General features: G+C 32.8%; 2 long non-coding RNA genes across 2 annotated transcripts; both read right to left on the bottom strand.

Moving 5' to 3' along the window:
• Nucleotides 1-2,579: 2,579 nt before the first annotated feature.
• On the bottom strand, nt 2,580-6,447 carry LOC146935084 (uncharacterized). The gene is made up of 4 exons (XR_015033067.1): nt 6,309-6,447; nt 4,286-4,371; nt 3,117-3,288; nt 2,580-2,771 (listed from the first exon to the last, which is right to left on the bottom strand). It is a non-coding gene; the product is annotated as an uncharacterized LOC146935084 (long non-coding RNA).
• A 1,091-nt stretch (nt 6,448-7,538) lies between these two features.
• LOC146935085 (uncharacterized) lies at nt 7,539-9,185 on the bottom strand. Its single transcript, XR_015033068.1, has 3 exons — nt 8,970-9,185; nt 8,773-8,858; nt 7,539-7,807 (listed from the first exon to the last, which is right to left on the bottom strand). It is a non-coding gene; the product is annotated as an uncharacterized LOC146935085 (long non-coding RNA).
• Between the last annotated feature and the right edge of the window lie 12,912 nt (nt 9,186-22,097).

Genomic DNA, 22,097 nt, shown 5'->3' on the forward strand with positions numbered 1-22,097 from the left:
GGAACTGTTATGCTATTGTTGCGACTACTAGGAACCTACTATAGGTGGAGTGTATTATTAAATAGGCATCAGTCCAATCTTTCAGCAGATGTTTCTTCATGTCAAATGGAATCAGATTCTTGTATCAGAAGTGTTTATTCAACATTTCATTGCAGTTCAGGAGAGTTTTATAATTTTCTTTCTAGCTTCAAGGCGTTTTCATTTTCTTTATAGCTGCTGGTTTTGTTTTGTTCTATTTCAAGGATTTTTGTGTCCATTCTTTGCATTAAGTTAAGTTTTGAACTGATTTGGTGTTTTAGGTATATTAAGGCCTTATCTCCTTGCATAAACGCTTGGTATTCGTAAGCTATTTTCAGCTTATTTTAATAAGCTCTCCAATATAACTTGTGACGACAGCTTATTGTTTATATGAAAACAGCATAACTTTGCCTTATTTTTTGTCATAGAAATAGCTTATACATAATTGTTTGTGTTGATAAGTCTTCATGTTATAAGCTGCAAATTAAGTCATTTATCCAAATTGGCCGTATTTTTTTATTATAAAGATTGAGTTGTCTGCATCTTTTAGGTTTGGTTTCTTACAAACTTGAACCAAAAAAAAATGAATTTTTTCATCTGGGTGTTGATAAATGTTTTCATGGTTTTCCTTACCAGAAAAAAAAGTTGTGGTAGTTTTTTGTTCGCGACTTTAGGTTTTCTATAGCTATCAGTTTTGATTTGTTCTATTTAAGATTTTTATGTTCATGTTTTGCTTTTATTGGTGTTTTGAACTAATTTGGTAATCTAGGTATTGATATATTGGGATATTAAGGCCTTATTCCCCGGCATAAACACTTGGTATTCATAGACTGTTTTCAACTTATTTTCATAAGCTCTCCAAGATAACTTATGAAAACAGCATATTGTTTATACGAAAACAATTAAACATTAATTTATCACCTGTTATAGAAATAGCTTATACATAATAGCTTGTCTTGATAATTGTTTATACTATAAGCTGCAAATTAAGTTGTTTATCCATATAGGCCCTGCATTTTGATTACAAATATTGAGTTGTCTGCATCATTTAGGTTTGGTATCTTTGAAACTTGAAGCAAAAAAGAATGAATTTTTTTTCATCTGGGTGTTGATAAAATGCTGTCATGATTTTTATTGCCAGGAAAAAGAATCTGGTAGTTTTTTAATGTTAATTTTAGGTTTTCTATAGCTTCTGGTTTTGATTTGTTCTACTTCAAGGAGTTTGTGTGTCTGTGTTTTGCATCAAATGGTGTTTTGAGCAAATTTGTTAATCTTGGTATTGATATCTTGTTATATTAAGGCCTCATCTCCTACCATAAATACTTGGGAATCATAAGTTGTTTTCAGCTTATTTTCTTCATAAGTTCTTCAAGATAACTTATGAAAACAACTTATTTGTTATACTAAAACAATCTTATTTCTTAGGTTATTCCTAAGGCTCTATCTTGACAAGAGCTTATGCTATAAGCTCTGCTAATTGAGTCGTTATCCAACTACAGCCTGTATTTTCATTAGAAAGATTGAGTTGTCTGCAGTGTTGATTAGTTGGACATGCTTTTTGTAACTTTGATGTTGAAACTGCATAGCATAATTGGTGTAGGGACGGAAGCATTTCGGGGGCTTGCACCCACATTTTTGTTGTTCCTAAATTAGTGTCAAGTTCATTCTTTTGCAAATATATGAATGTAATGGATATAATGCCATGTTTCTTATTCCCTTTAAATTAGTTAGTAAACAAACACACGTTTATCATGTTCAATATTTCCCATGAATAGTGCTCAAACGAATATTGTGGTTTCATTGCATCCAGGTTTGAGCCAATACTGCACTATTTATTACTGCAAATTAAGTTTGCCCCCACAAGCAAATATTTCTTGATCCATCGCTGAATTTGTGTACTATATGTTGACAGGCTCTTATTGATGCTCCCGATATGGAGAGGTCCCTATAAATTTCAAGAGGCTCTCACTCACTGACATCACTACAACATTTTGGTCCTATAACTACGCCGAAAAAATGTGGTGAAATGCTAAAAAACCGTTGTGGTTGGGTACCAGAACGGTTTTATTGGCGTGGCAAACCGAGGCGTTGTGCTTGCTTTTCGGTACGGTTTTTGTCACTAACGGCAACGGCCAAGAGAAAACCGTAGGTTAAAGAATAATTGCAGAACGGTTTTAAAACTTTTATAATGCAACGGTTTTTGGTTGTTGCACATAAAAACCGTAGTTAAATCTCTCAATTGAAGAACGGTTAATTTTGGGCTATCAGAACAGCTGCAGACCGTGGAGGTTAAGAAAACCGTTCTTATAGAAGTACTTTTATAAGCTAACTTCATAAGCTACCGCTATGCTTTTTCACCGTTCTTAGTAACGATTTATCAACCAATTATTTTGGTTAATCTTAAAAATGTGGTGTGAAGCATTTTTTTTTAAATCTTTTCATCATTATAATTTGATTTAATAGAAAAATAATCTTCATACAATATTTTATAAGTAATACTTAAATTAAACAATTATATAACAAAATTAAATACTATATATATATATATATATATATATATATATATATATATCAAAATTACATTGTTCAAAATAAAATGTTTGGATCTTTAATGTATAACTTAACATTTATCACAATCAAAATAACATCTTCCTAAAAACCATCAACATCTTTAAAATAAGAAACTTCACATGTATATCTCCATCTTGTTCTTCCAAATCTTCAAGTTTTTCATCAAAATCATCATTATTCATCTACAAAATAAAATAAAATTGTTCAATAAATAATATATACAAACATTGCCTTGTAAAAAACAACTTTCAAAATAGTAAATGCATCAAATAACCCGACCAGACACCGCACTAACTCTTTTCTTTTTTTTGAAGAAACTAACTCTATTTCTTATTCCCTAATTATTTTTTCTTCAAATTGTGATTCAATCTACTAGTATTTTGTAATATTGGTCAATAAATACTAACGCAATTATACAACCAATACATCAAGTCATCAAAAACATCACATAACATTCGTAAAATACATTAAAAACATTGCACGAAAAAAAATAAAACTATAAATCATAAAATATAGTTTAATCTTACCTCATTATCATTTAAAGCATGTGTTGATGTAGAATAACGCAAATCACTTCTAGCATCAGCCGCATGAGTTGTTATCAAAGTTGTCAGAGCCTCTCTATCAATCCAACCGAGTGGTGTTTTAACTCAACATGGCTTTCATGCAGCAAGAGTAGGCCGAACTTCATCGCGTTTTCTTTATTTGAAACATAGAGATTTATTAAAATTGCATCTTCAAGCACAAGACGAACAAAAGTGAACACTAAGAAAGATACAATAATGGGATGTAGCAGGCCGCACAAACAGCCTCCGTGCCAAACACCACAACCAGCAATGCTACGGGTCAGTAGGAAACCCAAAGCAAAAATCAGCCAAAAAATAACGACAAAAGACCTTGTACAAAATTACAAACTGAGCCAGCACAAAATGAAAGTGCAACACTAATTCAAACCTCAATTGTAATCAATTAGCCTATAAACTATTGTTAACAAAAAAGTAAAGGACACCAGATCCACTTAACTTTGATTCTCAACTACCTAATGTCAAATACAATATATAAATAACACAATATAGATTTGAATATATATTAAAAACAATACTAGTAGAGATTTGAGCTAGTAGGCTACAAATATTCATCATATATACCTAAAGGTAGGCATTTGCATGCTTGTATATAATATCTTATCACCATTAATTACAACAGAAGTAAAAGGTTGTTCCTAACTGATATATATTCCCTTAAAAGCATTTAAACTATAACATGCAGAAATCTATATGCATTTGAGTATGAGTGGCTATAAATTCCCTTATAAAAATAAGTCATTTTTCTTTATTATCTTCTATATTATCCAACATACAATCTTCTATCGACATATTACAATATTTTGAATTGTAGAAAATCTTACTCTTTTAACCGAATCTCATTTCTCAATTTCAATTAAAAAACAAAAATAATGTGGGAAGACACTAAAAGAGTTTGAGGAACTTTGTTTCTATATGCACAAGAATTTATTTAGATGTCAAACACAAGTACTACCAAACACACTATAGTGAAGAGTTTGATACAATATAATAACAGATAATGAAAACCAAGTACGAACCACTGCAAGCACAAACAGGAAGTTCCCCCAATAGAAGTATGTGCCCCCTACCATAGGCAAGGATTATCACCTACAAGACTGACTTAAAGATACCTTTCAATTATTATTTTTCCAACACAGCTCCACTATGTGGCTCTTTCTTTTTCAAGGGAGTCTAGCGACACAGAAACGATGAAAACCTGTAAATAAAAGAGTTAAGTGGAAATTTTATTTAAATTAATCAAGGAGAATCATTCACAACTTAAGAAAAAACTTCTCACTGTTTCATTCATGAGAATCATCACACCAACAACTTCTCTTTAAACAAACATAACTCAAATTTTTAAGGACTATGAGCACTTTATTATTACGATAATGCTAATAGTTGAACCTTTATCGCGAGAGAAAAACTCATCATTTCAGCACTAACTTTAATATAATTATAGCAGCAAGGAGTATCCAAATACATGCAAGAAATTACAAAAAACTGCCACGACAGAGCTAGAAAAAACCATAATAAAAGAGGAGTTCAAACACAACCCAAAAACAAAAAACTAAACTTGATCTAGAACAAATAAAACTGAATCCAAACCTGTTAGAAGCCAACACCATACATATACATCAAAAAACATAAACACACAAGACGTGACGGAAGCGAAAGCGAGCAATACACAGATAAAGGGTGCTGCTGTACACAATAAAACTAAAGCAGCCCCAAAAAAACAAACACCCACAAAGAAACATCTAACAGATGAAACTAAAAGCACCTAATTGGCACCCAAAATCAGCCCCAAAGAAAAGGAACACAACCGCACCTACAGAAGTGACAGGCCACTAATAAGCCAACCTGCACAGTCACCACATCAGCTGCACTCAGATTAAAAACAGGCCAAGTCCACAACCAACATCCCAAAAAACCCAGAAACAATTCCCTGCATGCCCTCTGCTGACAGCACCTAAACCCACCCGTTACAAATTATGTGAAAATGCCTTTCATCTAATACAACTCTAACTCTTATATCACATCACACCAATAACTGAGTACAAATTACATTCTTAGTACTCATTGAAAATATAAAAAAAAACCTTTACACTGACAATGCATATGAATTAAATCCATAAAATTTACACATAAATCACAAAAAAAGCATGCATCAGAGTAAACTACAGCTATCAACATAGGTTAAATCCAAATACTCACTAAAAACTTATATTAATTAAAAATAAAGAAACCCATCTACTAAACACCAACCGTAGCTAAATATTTTACATAATAAAGAGGATTGAATTAACATTGTAATTTCAAGTGATATGTAATTTCTTTCAATTGAGCCGTTCAATGAAAAGTAAGGTCATGTTTGTAGGAAGTAGGCTAATTTAGAAGGCCTGTAGGTCAAAACTTTCAATTCAATATATATATATATATATATATATATATATATATATATATATATATATAGCTCAATTGTTCTGTTCCACATTTTTTCCAAAAAAAATGTTGTTGTCTATTTAAAATAAGCCTTTATTAATCAAGGAATAATTAACCCAGAAGATAGCTACCTTGCAAAGTAACTTACTTTGGGTTTTGGCTGAAAAGATAGAGATGTGAATACCGTGTAAAGAGTAATATGTAAAGCAATCATTACTCATTTAGAACATGCCCAACCCCAACTTATATAATTTTAATGAATTTTAATCTACATGCCTTATTATAAGCCAAAAAAAGGACATAAGTCAATTAGGTGCAATAATGTTTTCATGAGACGAATTACTCTCGATATAATTTATGTATGGTTTGGTTATAAAGGCAACTTCTACTATCACGTTTCAGTCAATACCCACAAACTCTAAATTCACAGATTGTTCTAGAACTCTAAATGATACAATACAAGCCAAATACATGATGATCCCAAAACATGTTCGACAGACCGTAATCCCCACAAAGAAAACATATATAATAGAAAAGGGAAACTAAACACTTGAAATTACATATGACTCTTCATTGGATTCGATCAAATACATAATCCTAATAGTTCAGCACTAACAAAATCGAAATTTAAGCAATAAAAACACCACAAAAACAAACCAAATCGAATTGAGAGATTACAGTTATTGATTGAGAGTAAAAAAGACTTACAGTGGTGAGATTGGGAAGAATACGTTAACATAAACACAAGCAAAAGGGTTGAGGGTTTTCGATTTTCGAATGGGTTGAGCGTTTGAACGGGTTCGAGAATATTGAGGTTCGAATAGCTTCTGAAGTTTTTTTATTGAAAGGAAAGTGAGCTTCTGAAGTTAGCTTTTGAGAATAGCTTATGCGTTTGGTTGTCGTTATTGGTTTTACTTGATTAATCGCGTTTTTGTTTGTTTTTATTTTTGACAAAAGCGTTTTTTTTTCTTTTAAGAGGAAATTGCTTGTTTTTTTTTTTATATTTTTTTTAGAGGCTTTTTGTTTGTTTTTTTATTTTTGTCTAAACGGCTGTTGGATATTTTTGAGGAAAATTATATTTCACCAAAAATAGCTCTAGTTATTTGTTTTTTAGAACGGTATTTTTTTTTTTGTTATATTAAGATTTTTTGTTACAATTTTTAAGAACGGTATTTAACAAAGTAGTTACTCCTATTTTTATTAAAAATAATTAAAAATTATACCAGAACAGTTAATACGTGTTGACGAAAATAATAAACAAAAATCCGTTCTCGTTTCTTATATCAGAACGCTTTTGAGTCGTTACGAATAAATTGAAAAAATATTATACCCTATTACAACCAAATTAGAAAATCGTTGTCCACGGGACTCTACCAGGACGGTTTTTTTACCTTCCAAAATTTAGGCGTTGTCGTAGGGCCAAAATGTTGTAGTGCATCAAGATTGATATTAAGAGAGTTCCGAAGAAAAAGGATCTCATCAAAGCCATGGAAGTTGCTGGTTGGTACCAACTTTTGTGAAAAACTGCATAATTTTTTTGTTGTATTCACTACACCATTTATCCTTTCTAACAACAATTGAAAATTGTTGCCAGAACTCTGAAAAACGTTGCCTAAAAGAATAGGGGACGCTTTTCAGGCGTCTCCTATACGAGCGTCGCCTATTGTCTTTGGGGACGATTTTTCACGCTCTTTGGGCACAGTTTTTAAAAACGTCGCCTATACCTGAAGAATAGGGGACGCTTTTTTCATGGCATTTTAGGCGACGATTTTAAGTGTTGCCAGATGTTGCTACAATTATTAACCGTTGCCTTAGAGTTAAATAACAAGGAAACACTAAAATTGTGGCCATAGCTTAGAGGCAAAATTGCAGGAAAAAAAGGTTAAAAAATATTTTGCAATTATTTTGAAAATACAATCAATTACAAAAAAAAGACACTTTCACAAAAGTTGTGATAATAAACTTGAGTTATATAATTTATTCTTGGTACATGAGGTTAACACACTAGTATACAAAATGCCTAACATTACTTAATACAAAGTATACACCTAACAAAATGTATGGTTCAGTTAAGCTTAATGCTCTCAAGTGCAAACCTATATAAAAAAATCATCCAACTCTTTCAACTTTGTCTTGAAATTCGTCATCGTCGTCATCCTCTTGAAATTCATCAATTACATCATCTTTTTCATCATCTTCGTTGATACCTAGTTGCATAAAAAATGAAAAAAAAAATCATTACACCAACAAGAACTCTTACTTGTTCAGAAAGGTGCACAACTATGCACATACATAATGTTTATTAATCTTACATGTATAGGTTCCTTACTGCATATACTCCAAACCACCATCAATGAATGACTAAAATTCATTCCCATCTTATTAAACTCTTCGTAAAACATTAATACTAAATATTTGAATTTAACATTATTGACAGTTGAACTAAGCCTCTTTAACAACATTAATTTCCTTCAACATCAATCATAAAATAGCCACCACAACAATATAATATAATTCCACAATCTCTCAAATGAATCAACCCTACACTAATTAAGTTTTCTAACAACAGAAAAACAACATTATACAACCATTTAATAATTACTAACAACAGAAAAACAACATTCCTAAACAAAACATTTATCCCAATCCTAATTGAACTTTTTTGATGACAAGGATAAGCTCATCAGCCTCTCTCAACAATCACTTACAAATCAAATTCAAAAGATTATAGCTTCAACATTACTCAACAACTAATAGTTACTAAAAAAAATTTACAAGTTGTCAAATAACTCAATCCTCCTCATCTAAAACCTCTAATAACTTTTTGTTAATCTTCTCCAAGTTTTTGATAACCATCAACAAACCCAAAGTATTCAAGATCAAAAATTTAAACACAAAATAGAAATAATTTAGACAAAATAAAATGTTAGAAAATTCCAATTAGTCTAAAAAATACCTTAGAAAAATCCAATTTCAGTTTTAAGAGAGAGGAGAAAAATTAGAGTTTAATAAAGTAAGAACAACAATCAAGTCAAAACTCAGTAGCCAAAATTATACGTAAACATGTACCAAATTCGGATTTGAAGAAAAATAAAATTAGGGTTTCAATAAAATTGATCCTTTTTAGTTTTCAAAACTTAAATTCAAATGTTTTTGAAAGAGGAACACTAACCCTTGGAGAATATGAAGTTACCGAGGCTTGAAGAATCTAGACAGAGGAGTTTTTCCCAAACTGGTTCTGTTACCATAAACACGGTTCTGTTACCATAAACACATAGAGAAAAAAAAAGGAGAAACTAGTTACAAGGATGAATGAAACATAAAAGAAGAAGAATAAAAGCAAGGTATGGTTGCCGGAAAAGCCATTACCGCGGTGGAGGAAGAAAAAGGTCGACATAAAAGTTGCTTATTTCGCGAAACTAATTGAATTAATAAAAAGATCTCGTCGAATAGTTGAAGAAAATGATATTATTTCTCCCGATCCATGAGCAGGACGACCTGATTGTTGCCGGAAAGTTGGTGAGCGGTGGTTGTTTGTTGAAGAAAGAAGAGGAAGAAGCGCTCGTGTACAGAGAGAGAGAAGGTTAAAAGGATACGTATTTCAATCTAACTCTAATTTAACTAATAATATATATTTTTTTAACATATTTCACTAATAATAATAATAAATAATAATAATAATATGTACTCACTCAAAAAAAAATTATATATCAAGAAAATAACCCATTTCGGAAAGATTTTCGGTTAGCTTTTTTTTATTTCAATTATACCCTTAAATAAATTTCGTATAATAATGTCATATTGTTGGTGTTATTAAAATAATAAGAATTTTTGTTATATTATTTTTGTCATTGAAAAAGATTAATATTTATTGAATTTGTAACATTTGAAAGTCAAAATTATCTATATTATTTTACTAAAGATATCACTTCTATATAAAAAAATATTGTACACTTTTTCATATACTATTGATTTTTTTTTTCCAGAAACTTTAGTAACATTATGCACACTCTAAATATAAAATATGGAGACTTAAGATTAGGATCGTTAGAACGTGAAGAATGCCGAATCTTAAAGAGATCACATATATTTAATCGATCTGATTTTTAAGAATGATAGAGCATGCATCCAATTTTTTTCTTCGTGAACTTTTACTAACATGATTTCACATTAACTTAATTATTTTTCTATGCTAATATTTATTTAATTTTGTTATTTGTGGTATTCTAGGAGATCAAAATTCAATGCACTGTGTGAAGTGGAAATGTTACAAAATATCAATCTATGTTATTATAAAAATAATAGTATCAATCTACGTTGATTGATGTAATATGTTATGCATCAAATCTTTTGTCTATTCATTCGTTATACCTTTTTTTTGGGTAACCATGATATAGGTTCACAAATTTCACCATCGTTAGAGATGACTAATCTCCGTCAGGAATATGTGGGGCACAAGATGTGGGTTCTTCCCTTTCAATCGATATTTTTTTCTCATATGCATGAGCCACGAAACAAACTCATGACCATATGTTTAAAGGGACCCAAAACTCTTACCACTTGGACTAATTCATTATTGATTTTGTTAAACTTTTTATTCTTGCATTGGACATTCATCTCACCATTTATATTTATTTTTAAGATGTTATTATAATTGTAAATTTAAATAAATTCAATTTAATATACTTCCACGTGTATTCGTGTACACAAACTTATTTAATATCTAACCCGGGCAACGCCGGGGCTCTAAACTAGTACTGTATATAAAGTAAGTTTTTTTATGCCACGTGTTGCTTTCACGTTTATTCTTAATATTTTTATTTCTTTTTATTTTCTAAAACTAATAATTTAATTTGACATAAATATCTCAACAAACTTCATATATTATTTTGATCTTATCAACAAAGTATTTTATTTAAGTTTTAATCTATTCTTAATATTTATGAAGCATAAATATATCAACAAAATATTTTATTTTTATTACGATAAGAGTTAAATTAACTTTTTTTATATAAGAGTTAAATCAACTACTTGAATCATGTGAGCAATGGTATAGTGGTTGTGTTTTCATGGTGGAATAGTTAAATATAATAGAGAAAAAGTAAAATTTACCACAAAAATGTATGTGGTGTATTGGTTAAAGGATGGAGGGAAGATTGACAACAAAATTTTGATATTAGTGAAATTTTTATGAAACAATCTAACATTGTCCCCAAAGGTATCTAAGGGAACAATTAATGGTTGTCATCAAAGAAATAATAGTGTAACGCTCCAAAATTGTCCCCAAAAGTATCTAAGGGGACAATTAATGGTTGTCACCAAAGAAATAAAAGTGTAACACTCCAAAATCGTCCCCAAAAGTATTTTAGGGGACGTTTATTAGGGGTTGCGAAAATACTTTTGGCAACAGTCATATATCGTTGCCATAGACACTTTTAGGGGACAATTTTTACGCGTCCCCTAAAAAAGTGTTGCCAGAGACAACAAATGGTGTAGTGATTCTTTTGTTAATGATTTGTTTTATTCTTAAACAGATGTTAAGAACAAGTGGGAGAAGAGCTCATGGGGCAGAAAACTGATTGTGAAGAAGAGAAGGGCAGCCCTCAATGATTTTGATAGGTTCAAGATCATGTTGGCAAAGATCAAGGTTTGATTAATTGATATATTTGATTTGTGGTGGCCCAAACAGGTTTATGCTTGGGGGCTTGGTGTAGATAGATGTAACATATGAATATATTCATCGCTGATTTAAACAAGTTTTATGAAATTTTTCACTGCACTCTCGGATTCTTGGAGTGGTTCATAAGATTAAGAGATTAATTTTGTTTGTATGATATGTGCTGGAAACCTGGAATTTGTTATTTCTTCAAGAATCATTACATTTAAACTTTTATTTAATTGATATAGACACTGATTCAATATAATGCAAATATTTCTCTCTATGTTGCTTTTCTTATACATTTGTATACATGACATACATGAATGACACAATCATTTGTATTACAGTTAAGGCATGTTTTTGAAACGAAATCATTGATAGAAGTCAATAAAAAATCCGAGTCAAGCTCAGAAGAATCATCTTCAAGCAACTACGTTCAATTTTTTGAATTTTATTTTATTATGTGATGTACTAATTTGGCCATGTATATGATATGGCTAACTTATTTAGTTTTAGTTTTATTGTTTGAAGCACTTATTCCACCATGTATTTTCTATTGTTTGATGTACTACATTTTATCACTTTTGATATTTCAGTGATAACTCGCCTTAAAATAATATTGTTTTCACAGGAAAATTATGTATAACCAAATATTTGAAGTGTGTAACCACAATTTTACAAAGGCGTAACCATGTTTTTTTTTATTTCATGTGATTAAAACTAGTCGGCTCTAAGTTTGCATGCCTCACAATAGAAAACTAATGAAAGACATTCTAAAATTATGGTTATATTGTTCGTTTATCTGTAACTTACATGAGCAAAAAAAAAATCAATTCAAGCCAATTGTCAGTGAGACATTCTAATTTATGAAAAAATAGTGGTCACGCATATGTAAAAATGTGGTCATACAGACCATATATTTGGCTAGTTTATATTTCCCAGATGTAAATAATTTCGTTTTAGGCGAATCAAACGCATAATTTCATTTGATCACTGCATTAAAAGCCTTTCAAACGATAAATAACTTCTTTTACAATCTGCAAGTTTATTACGCCTAAAGACGGACAAGTTCTAATTTCTGAAAAAATAGTGGTCACGTATTTGTAAAAATGTGGCCATACATATCATATATTTGGCTAGTTTATATTTCCCAGATGTAAATAATTTCGTTTTAGGCGAATAGAACGCATGATCTCATTTGATCACTGCATTAAAAGCCTTTCAAACGATAAATAACTTCTTTTACAATCTGCAAGTTTATCACGCCTAAAGACGGACATGTTCTAATTTAAGAAAAAATAGTGGTCACGCACCATAAAATATGTGGTCACACAAAACATATATTTGACTATTTTATATTTCCCATGTATAAATAATCTTGTTTTATGCGAATCAAACACATAATCTAATTTGATCACTACACTAAAAGCAATTCCAACAATAAATAACTTATTTTACAATTTACGAGTTTATCACGCCTAAAGACGGACAAGTTCTAATTTCTGAAAAAAATAGTGGTCACGCATATTAAAAAATGTGGTCACACATACCATATATTTGGCTAGTTTATCTTTACCAGGTATAAATAATCTTGTTTTAGGCAAATCAAACACACAATCTAATTTGATCACTGCACTAAAAGCAATTCCAACAATAAATAACTTATTTTATAATTTATTAGTTTATCACACCTAAAGACAGACAAGTTCTAATTTCTGAAAAAATAGTGGTCACGCATATGTAAAAATGTGGTCACACATACCATATATTTGGCTAGTTTATATTTACCAGGTGTAAATAATATCGTTTTAGGCGAATCGAACGCATGATCTCATTTGATCACTGCACTAAAAGCATTTTCAACCATAAATAACCTGTTTTACAATCGGCACGTTTATCACGCCTAAGGACGGACAAGTTCTAATTTATGAAAAAATAATGGTCGCGCATGTGTAAAAATGTGGTCATACAGACCATATATTTGGCTAGTTTATATTTCCCAAATGTAATTAATTTCGTTTTAGGCGAATCGAACGCATAATCTCACTTGATCACTGCATTAAAAGCATTTCCAACCATAAATAACCTGTTTTACAATCGGCAAGTTTATCACGCCTAAAGACGGACAAGTTCTAATTTATGGAAAAATAGTGGTCACATATTTGTAAAAATGTGGTCATACAAAACATATTCATATTCATACTCTGGCAATATCTATCTTAAGAACCATAAAACCATACATAGTGCGATTAGAAGGAATAATACATTACAAGCTTAGTGAGTATCATACTATAGTATTGTTCAAGTTAGTAAAAGAAGGAATAGTACATTACAAGCTTAAAAGAGCATAAAAAAATTTACATTAAATTTTGATTACACCACTACACTATTTTTATTCTTCCTCGTATCACTCTTCACCCACGGTGTTCCAAGAACCCCGCTCTTGACACGATTTCTTGACTTGTCTTTTATTCGAGTGAACACGGTTGATGCTTGGTGATCTTCATCATCTGATACATTTGATGATCTTCATCATGTGGATACCCGAACCTTTGCTTGGTATTATATTGTAGAATTCCCAAGCTACGACAATATTGTAGATCTTCATCAGAGCATATTGTAGATACTACGACAATGTGATTTGATTACTCAAATTCATAGACATAAAAAGGTTTACACTATGAACTACAATCTCATACAAAGGGTTTCAAATTGGTATCTTCACATGGAAACTGCCCAGTCCAAAATACGTGTTGTTATCCATAAAATTGAAGAAACATGAACAAATCATACCATTTATAGAACTAAAACAAATTATTGCTTTAGCATAATTGTTTTCAAGGCCATTTAGTTATGTACATAGCAACAAGTTTCTGACAGACTAACATAAAGAATGGAAAGAGATGACAGATTATAGCACCTGATTTGTATGCATAAACCTAGTCGTATCTCTCGTCGGATCACAAAAAGAGAGTCATGTGTAGGCCTGCCAGCTTATATACCATTATTAGTCTTTTATATCAAAGAAACAATCATACAAACTTTTATTTGGCTAAATTCCTCAATCAAATTCTACCATAAATTTTTCTAACAATGCATATCATGAAAAAATTAAATCAACAACCAGATAAAAAAATTCAAACTTTTTTGCTTCAAGTTACTAAGAAACAAAACCTAAAAATTGGATACAAGATGGATCTAGTAAAAAAGCAGAGTAAAAAAAACAAAAGAAATGGAAAAATAAAATTACATACTCTAGTTTGGTCAATGACATCATTCTACCGTAGTTTTCTCCGTAGTTGATCAGAGCAACCCTTCCAATCTCAACGAATCTCTTGAAAGGCTGCAAAAAAATTAGCAAATGAATGTTAATTGAAGGAGAAAACTTGGAACATGAACAGGGATATGATGAGAAATTGTGCTCAGAGTACTCGCCATTTTTCTCTCTCTCTAGGGTTTCTGAGATTCAAGGTTGAAGCAGAGAGAGTGAAAGAGTGGGATTGAGAACAAAGATCTGTGAACAGACAAGAGGAAGAGATTGTGAAAACTACAAAACTATCCCTAACGCATGAAATTACCAAACTACCCCTGCCACATCAGCAGTGGTACAAAGGGGTGTATAGAAAAGAGTGGTCTATGAATCTTTTTCCTTTTAAAAATGGCCGATTAGGAAGTGAATTTAAAATTCTTTCATACATATATAAAAGATAATTTATTGTCCATGTGAGCTTAGCTCAGTTGGTAAGAACAATGTATAATATATGCAAGGTCTAGGGTTCGAACCCCGGACACCACAAAAAAATAAGATAATTTATTGGTAATACGTAATACGATTATATAGTGTCTTTTTTTTTCTCCTGATGGTCGGGGTTTGAACCCCAAACATTGCATATATTATGCATTGTCCCCACCAATTGAGCTAAGTTCATGATGACTTATGATTATATAGTATCTAATGTCACTTCTGTGTCCGTTTCTATTACAAAATATGCTATATTAATGTTACCATATTTTTCTATATATCATTGATTTTAATTTGATTTATTGTCATATTTGAAATAAAGGAGTCATAAGATTATTGTGAATGTGATAAATTATGGCTAATAAATATAGGGTTAACTATAAAAAAAATTAAAAAATTTCTTCTGCATAACATTGTTCTACATCTCCTCTCCTTCTCGAAGCCTAGCCGTCACCCCTTTTTTCTTCTTCTTCTTCTTCTTGTCAGACGGGTGATTTAGGGTCAATTTTGACCCAAAAATCACCCCTCCGAGTTGTTTTGTCCTTCTATCCTAATTAAATAAGTGATTTCACATATTTTCTGTTTTCTTTTGTTTGTTTTTGTGATTTCGTCGTCTTTGAACGACTATGTTTGTTTTGATTTCCCGTCTTTGTGCGGTGCGTTTTTGATTTCCCGTCTTAGTGCGGTGTTTATTTGATTCAGGTTGAAAGATTAGCTTTGAGCAAGTGCAGATCCGATCCATGACAATGACTTTGGCGTCGTCAACGTTGCATATCCGGAGACATGAGTATTCCGGAGACTTGCATATAATCATATTTGTCATATTTGTAGGCATAGATACTTTGCCGTTTTATGCTATTAACATGGATGCTGTGAGTTTGTTCACATATACATCCTTTTTTTTAGCGAATTTGGATTTGTATTGTATCGATGTACTCTATCAATTTGAATGAATGAATATCGTTTACTTTTGTCAAAAAAAAATATAGGGTTAAATATGTTTTTCGTCCATAAATAAATATTAAAAATTTCATTTTTAGTCCCAATCAATAAAATCTCATTTCCATGTAAAAAAAATTCGTCAGTATTATTGTCAATTTTTTTGAACTGAGATTTTATTTTTTAGGGATTAAAAGCAAAATTCTTAATATTTATATGGACCAAAAGTAAATTTAACCCATATATATATATATATATATATATATATATATATTAATAAAATATATTTTGAATATGGATATATAATGCATTGTGGAGGTCAGTAGGGGCCAAAAGTTTTTTCTAAAAAATAAATAATCATATAGTCCAACAGAAGCTAAAGGGGTGTTCCTAAATCATTTCACTTTATTTTCATTCTTTTTTCTTCTATACATTCTTAACATCACAATCATTCATGTCCTTAAATTTGAAAATGAACTAGTAGAGTTATTTGATATTTATCAATCATATACTAATTTAAATTACACCTGTAATATCCTGCCTATCAGTATCAGAATATTACCAGTTAAACGTGTCAGAGGACTAATGTTACACAAAGTAAGTATGATGGAATATTTATCACGTGTTGTTAGCTAAACACGAGTAAAGTATCATGGACGAACTAAGCACGCTTGAGGTGAGGGCATTATGGTAATTGCACACCAAAGGATATTTATATGTTTTGGGGCCAAAATATCTCATTATTCAATCTTCTTTCTCTCTCTAGGTTTTGCCAAGAGAATTTCCTCCTTCTCTCTTCTCTTCTCTCACGCCACTCTCTCCTCTCCTCTCCACCAAACCTTCCAAAAATTCCTTCTCCTTACATGACAAGATTTCACCCTTGCCCTCTCATGTTACCCTAAGTTTGTGTAAGCTTGGTTTTAAGTTTAATCTCTTCTTTCCTCTCATGAAGTTCATCCCATCTTTTCTTCTTTGAAGCAAGAAATCTTCCAAGTTTATTTATGAGTGAACCAAGCATGGTTTGTTAACAAATTAGCAAGCAAGAACAACTATGGTTTTGGTATTGAGACTTTGAGGTTGTTTTGGAAACTAGGGTTTGTTAATTGGTAAAGTGGGAGCTTGAGCTTGTTTCGGTTATGGTTTCTTTGAAGTCAAGAACCATAGAGAAAGAAGTAATATGAAGAATGGATTGGCATGAGCTAAGAATTCAAGAGGATCAAGATAGGGTTTTGAAGGATGGAAAGTGGAAGAGCTGCTTGGAAGCTTGGGAATCAAGTTCACATCTTGTTTTAGGTGAGTTCCATAGATAGAATTCCCTACCCTTGGGATTATGTTTATGTCATGTAGAATAATATGAAATTCTAGGGTTTTTAAGTAATATGTTTAGTTGACCCATTGAGCCGTGCTTTCTTTGTTTGCAAATACTTGCTATAAAAACGTTTTACAAGTTTCCTATGACCTCTAGAGTCATAACATGCATAGATACACTTGGTTTTGAGGATTTTGGGTTAAAAACACTAATTATGCAGGTGCTGGACTGTCATTACTCGCCACAACGAGTAGATTGCTCGCAAGGCGAGCTAGAACCACAGGGAGGGGTGTGTACTCGCCCTCAACTTGCCACGGCAAGCAGCTACTCGCGAGGCGAGTGGACAGTTCCCAGAGCACTATTTGCTTGTTTCACGTGTGGTTGATAAGTTCCGGCTCAAGTTTTCTTCAAGCAGTCATTTTATAAAATATACCCCTCAAACCAAGGTTCTAAATGTTAATCTTTTGCAAGGCTTTCATGAGAATGAAGCAAGTATTTGATATAGCTAGTAAAGCATGGCAAAAGAGAGAAGTCATGATATGATATGAACTGGGGTAGCAAGTCATTCATTAAGCAAGGGAAAAACTAGAGCCTCGACATAGTAGTCGAGAACTAGCATATTAAGCAAGAATCCAAAGATTGATAGGACGCGAAGTATGTTCTCTTCGCACATGATCAAGAATGATATAGCAAGTATGTTAAGTCGTGGATAGGATAGTTATCTCTCCACCGTGATTAAGTATGAACAAGCATGAACAAGTATGATTTACCGCCAATCGGATCGACCAAGGTTCCGAGGTAAACATGTAAGCATGAATAGGTTTATCCTTCATGAGCGACAAGACCATGATTAATATATGTAGGTGGCATGTCTCTTGCTATCCACGTCAGGGGGATACAAGGGGTTCTCATGATGGGAACGGTTCAAGCCGCAAGGGACCTGCATGTCACTGAATAAACAAGATGTCGGTGCTCGTGTCTCTTGTTATCCACGTCAGGGGGATACGAGAGGTTCTCGACTCAAGGGGAACGATTCAAGCCGTAAGGGACCCGCACGACACCGAGGGAGTCTGATGAGCCCTTGCTAGGTTTCCTCGGTCATGTATGGGATTGTTCTCGTGGTTACTCCACCCGGGGCTCTCCGTAAAATCAATCAAGATAATAACTATTTGTTCAACGCTAACCTAATGAATGAACTTATGCACGATCATGTATGTTATGTTGTGATTATTCAAGAATGATTCCATGCACGAATATGTTAACGATCAAGAGCACGAGATGCTAATAGAACAAGTAAAGAACATGATACCGATGACGATCTTAGGTTTCCCCTAATCGTCCGGTTTAGGTTCGTGTCATGATTATGTTATGTTTAGGCCTCGATACGTAGAACGTATTCTTGGCAATGCGGTTCTAGATTCCCGTTGGCCGCCATGACACGTATAGGAGTGAAGCCTATAACAAGTAAGATGAACCTATGACGGGTCTAGCATGCACTACCGTCTAAGAAAGCATGACCACACACGTATAATCAACCGCCAGGTTGTATTGTAGACACGTGGTGACCGTAGGTTTCCCCTGAGGTTACCTATAGCCTAGGATATAGGGGAACTCACTGAGACATTATGTCTCATCCCAATCCTTATTTGTTTCAGATATCAGGTTGGACGTCAAGGTAGTAGCCGGATGGATTATTCTACAAGAGTTCCTTCGTACCCGCGGTGTGGAGTTTATGGATTTCAAGGATGTATTTATCTTAATTAAGATAAGACATGTTGTAATGATAATGTACGAACGCGTTTATTGTATAATATATTCATTCGAAGTTTTTATGTTGTAAATTTCTAATGTATCCAGTACTAAACTAATGCACATTCTAGACTTTCTAGATACGTCTAGTATGGGTGTTAGATTTGGTATCAGAGCAGGTCGATTTAGATCGTGCCTTGGGTCATTAAGTTACAACAAAAGTAGTGGGGCCATTGGGTTCCGGGTAAATGTTCTAGTTGTTGTTGCTAGTTGAGCCGGATCAACTCAATTTAGCAATCGACGATTAGAACAGATGCCTGAGAGCTGAATAGGACCCTGATGGAACGAAGTATGTGATGATAAAGTTTGATTGTGCCAATAGGTGGCCGGTGAACTAAGCAAGTAGGAATGTGAATCCTCCGGGAATGTACGGTAATGTTAAGAAGGAACGTTCCGACAATATTGGATATATCTAAGTATGATCGGAAACTTCAGTAAGAGTTGTTATATGGAAAGGAATTGTATCTTGGAACGTGAGTACAAGGCTATAAGATAGAGAGAAGTTGACGTATATTGACGGAGTTAGTAGGCTCCCAGGAATGGCGATATGTGGTTGAAGTTTTGGACTTGTATGTTCAGAGAGGACAAGGACCTCGTGTAAGTGAAAGTTTTATGTTATCAGGATTAAGGCATTGATTTCTGACGTGCCAAGAATTGTATCAAAAAAGGTTGATGTTGCCCTGCATATGTTATAGAATATTTCACGATGCTAGGAATGAATGATGTGCATTGGATACTTGAGAATAAAAAAAATTCATGCAAAGAATGTTTTCTGAAAAATAGAGTTGGAGAAGCTCACCAATAGCGAACCTGGGACGAAACTTTACATTTTTACGAAACCTATCAGTTCGTTCCTATGGTCTGCAGTGACTATTGGGGAGATGTCTTCACAATAATCTTTTATGTGACGAAAATCTTTTATGACATCAAGTGACGAATGCATATCACATCCTAATGTTTCCAATGAAAAAGGCATGGGCAAGCATTAACAAAATCGATACGGTTTAAGGTAACTTTGGAAGTTCCGATGTTGATAAGGAAGTCATAGATGTGAAGGCATGAAGTAAAAAGTTTAAGTGGTGCAAGTTATGTGAAATCACAAGGTTCTCGGATTTTGTGGAATTATGATGTATCCTCGAACCTGCGTTTTGCTTAATTGACTTGCTAAGGCTCATTATGAGGTTGAATCATAAAGTTTAAATAATTTTAAAGAGATTTACACGTATGGGTGATTGAAGTTGATATTTTGAAATTCACAAGAGATTTTTTAGGAACCGGTTTTCTACGACACGCGTAGAACGGGATAGATTTATTAGAATCTAGACTTGATGGCACGTATGTGTTATCAGCTTGATCTATGATTTTAGAGCAACGACCGGGGCCTAAACTCAATAGATATATATATAGTAGAAAATCATCAACGTCAATGACCCGTACGCTAGTTTATGAAGTTTTTTTTTTAAAAAAGAAAAATCAACGAGCAAGCATTAGTATGATTAAGCAAAATATAGGATGCGAGAATGCGAAGGTGCAAGGTTAGAAGGTTAAGGAAGGTATGTTCAAGTGCTAGATGAGTTTGTCATGAGGGTTCGAGATTGCTCAGAAATAAGTTTAAGTATGTTATGTATATCTCAGTTGGTAAACCCAACCAGCAAGAACGTAAGGGTTATTCCCAAGTAAAGTAATATGAGCATACGATAAGTTATCATGAGTTTTGATCTTACAAGGTAGTGGTAAAGACAAGTGTAAGGTTGTGACGTTGGTTGCAATATGAAAGATCTTGAGGATAGTTCAAGAAGTTAGTATTCAGGTGATAAGCAGAAATGTGAAGTCTCAGAGTAATGGTTTAAGCCAACCAGTGGGAATCAGAGTAGCACCGCGGAAGTTAATCGGTAATCACGGAACATGGAAATTTTAGTATGTATGCATTTTCGTAAAGAATGCTCGGTTGTTAACACAAGTTTAGCAAGAAGCATCATAAGACTAAGACGAGCGAGGAGTCCTCGATGTGATAAATAAGTATGGATGCTTATATAGTCAGTGTTGGCTAAGGTAAAAGTTTAAAGGATGTACCTATACCTAGGTAAGATGAGAAAGACAAGAGTTGCCATTTATGAATTGGTCAGGATGCATGAATGATGATATTGGAAAACATGTAAGATTCAGAAGGTTTTCCCTTGTGACTTAAAATATTGATCGAAGCAACAAGTATGATAACCGGTATTTGGGAAAGGTAGTAACACTCAAGTGATATCCGAATAAGATAATTCGGAGATTCAAGTTTAGTATTCCTGAAGAAGAGGAACAGGTTAACGTCGAGAGGTTCAAGGATTTTCTATGGTTATGATACGCGGTATTGCGAGTATGTATATCAGTTAAAAAGAGAAGAATCCACTTTTGAAGTTTAAGCATGCTATCACGAAAGGAGATGCAATTCTTAAATTTTGAGGTAATGAGATTCATACCCTCGAATGCAGTACTTGTTGAGTGAAAACGATACTTGTTAAGATATGTCCAAACATGGTTTTATAACCTTTAGGGTTGAGATGGGTATAAAGGAACTAGGGAACGATGCTTATTTTAAAACATAGAGTCTTACATTATCAAAATTGAAAAGGTACGTCGTAAGCTCACTTAAGACGTACTAATCTCAGGACCAACTTGTTGGGGCGAGTTGTAAAATCTTTTTCAAAATATAAAGACTCGTCCTGTGGTTCTGTAGTACTATTACAGATTCAGTTTTGAAATGATAATTCTTTTAAGTCATGTACTTATTCGTTCCAAGAACCCGTATACCAAAGTTTAGAACAAATTTCTTAAAGCAAGATGTTTAAACATGTATCGTTATCGTTTAACAAGAAGCGGTACTTGAGAGTATGAAAAGTTATGGAAATAGCAATGTTCGTGTGATACCAATATCATACGGGATGCACGGATTTGTATTAAGAGTGTTTAATGCAAGTATAAATGGACTTAGTATAAAGTTTCAAGAACATGTGAACCACAACACTGGTTAATAGTTTGTCAGATGAATCGGCA

The sequence above is a fragment of the Medicago sativa genome, chromosome 3 (genome assembly GCF_051527215.1).
Source record: "Medicago sativa cultivar Bolivia chromosome 3, Bolivia_mono, whole genome shotgun sequence".
Lineage (NCBI taxonomy): Eukaryota > Viridiplantae > Streptophyta > Magnoliopsida > Fabales > Fabaceae > Medicago > Medicago sativa.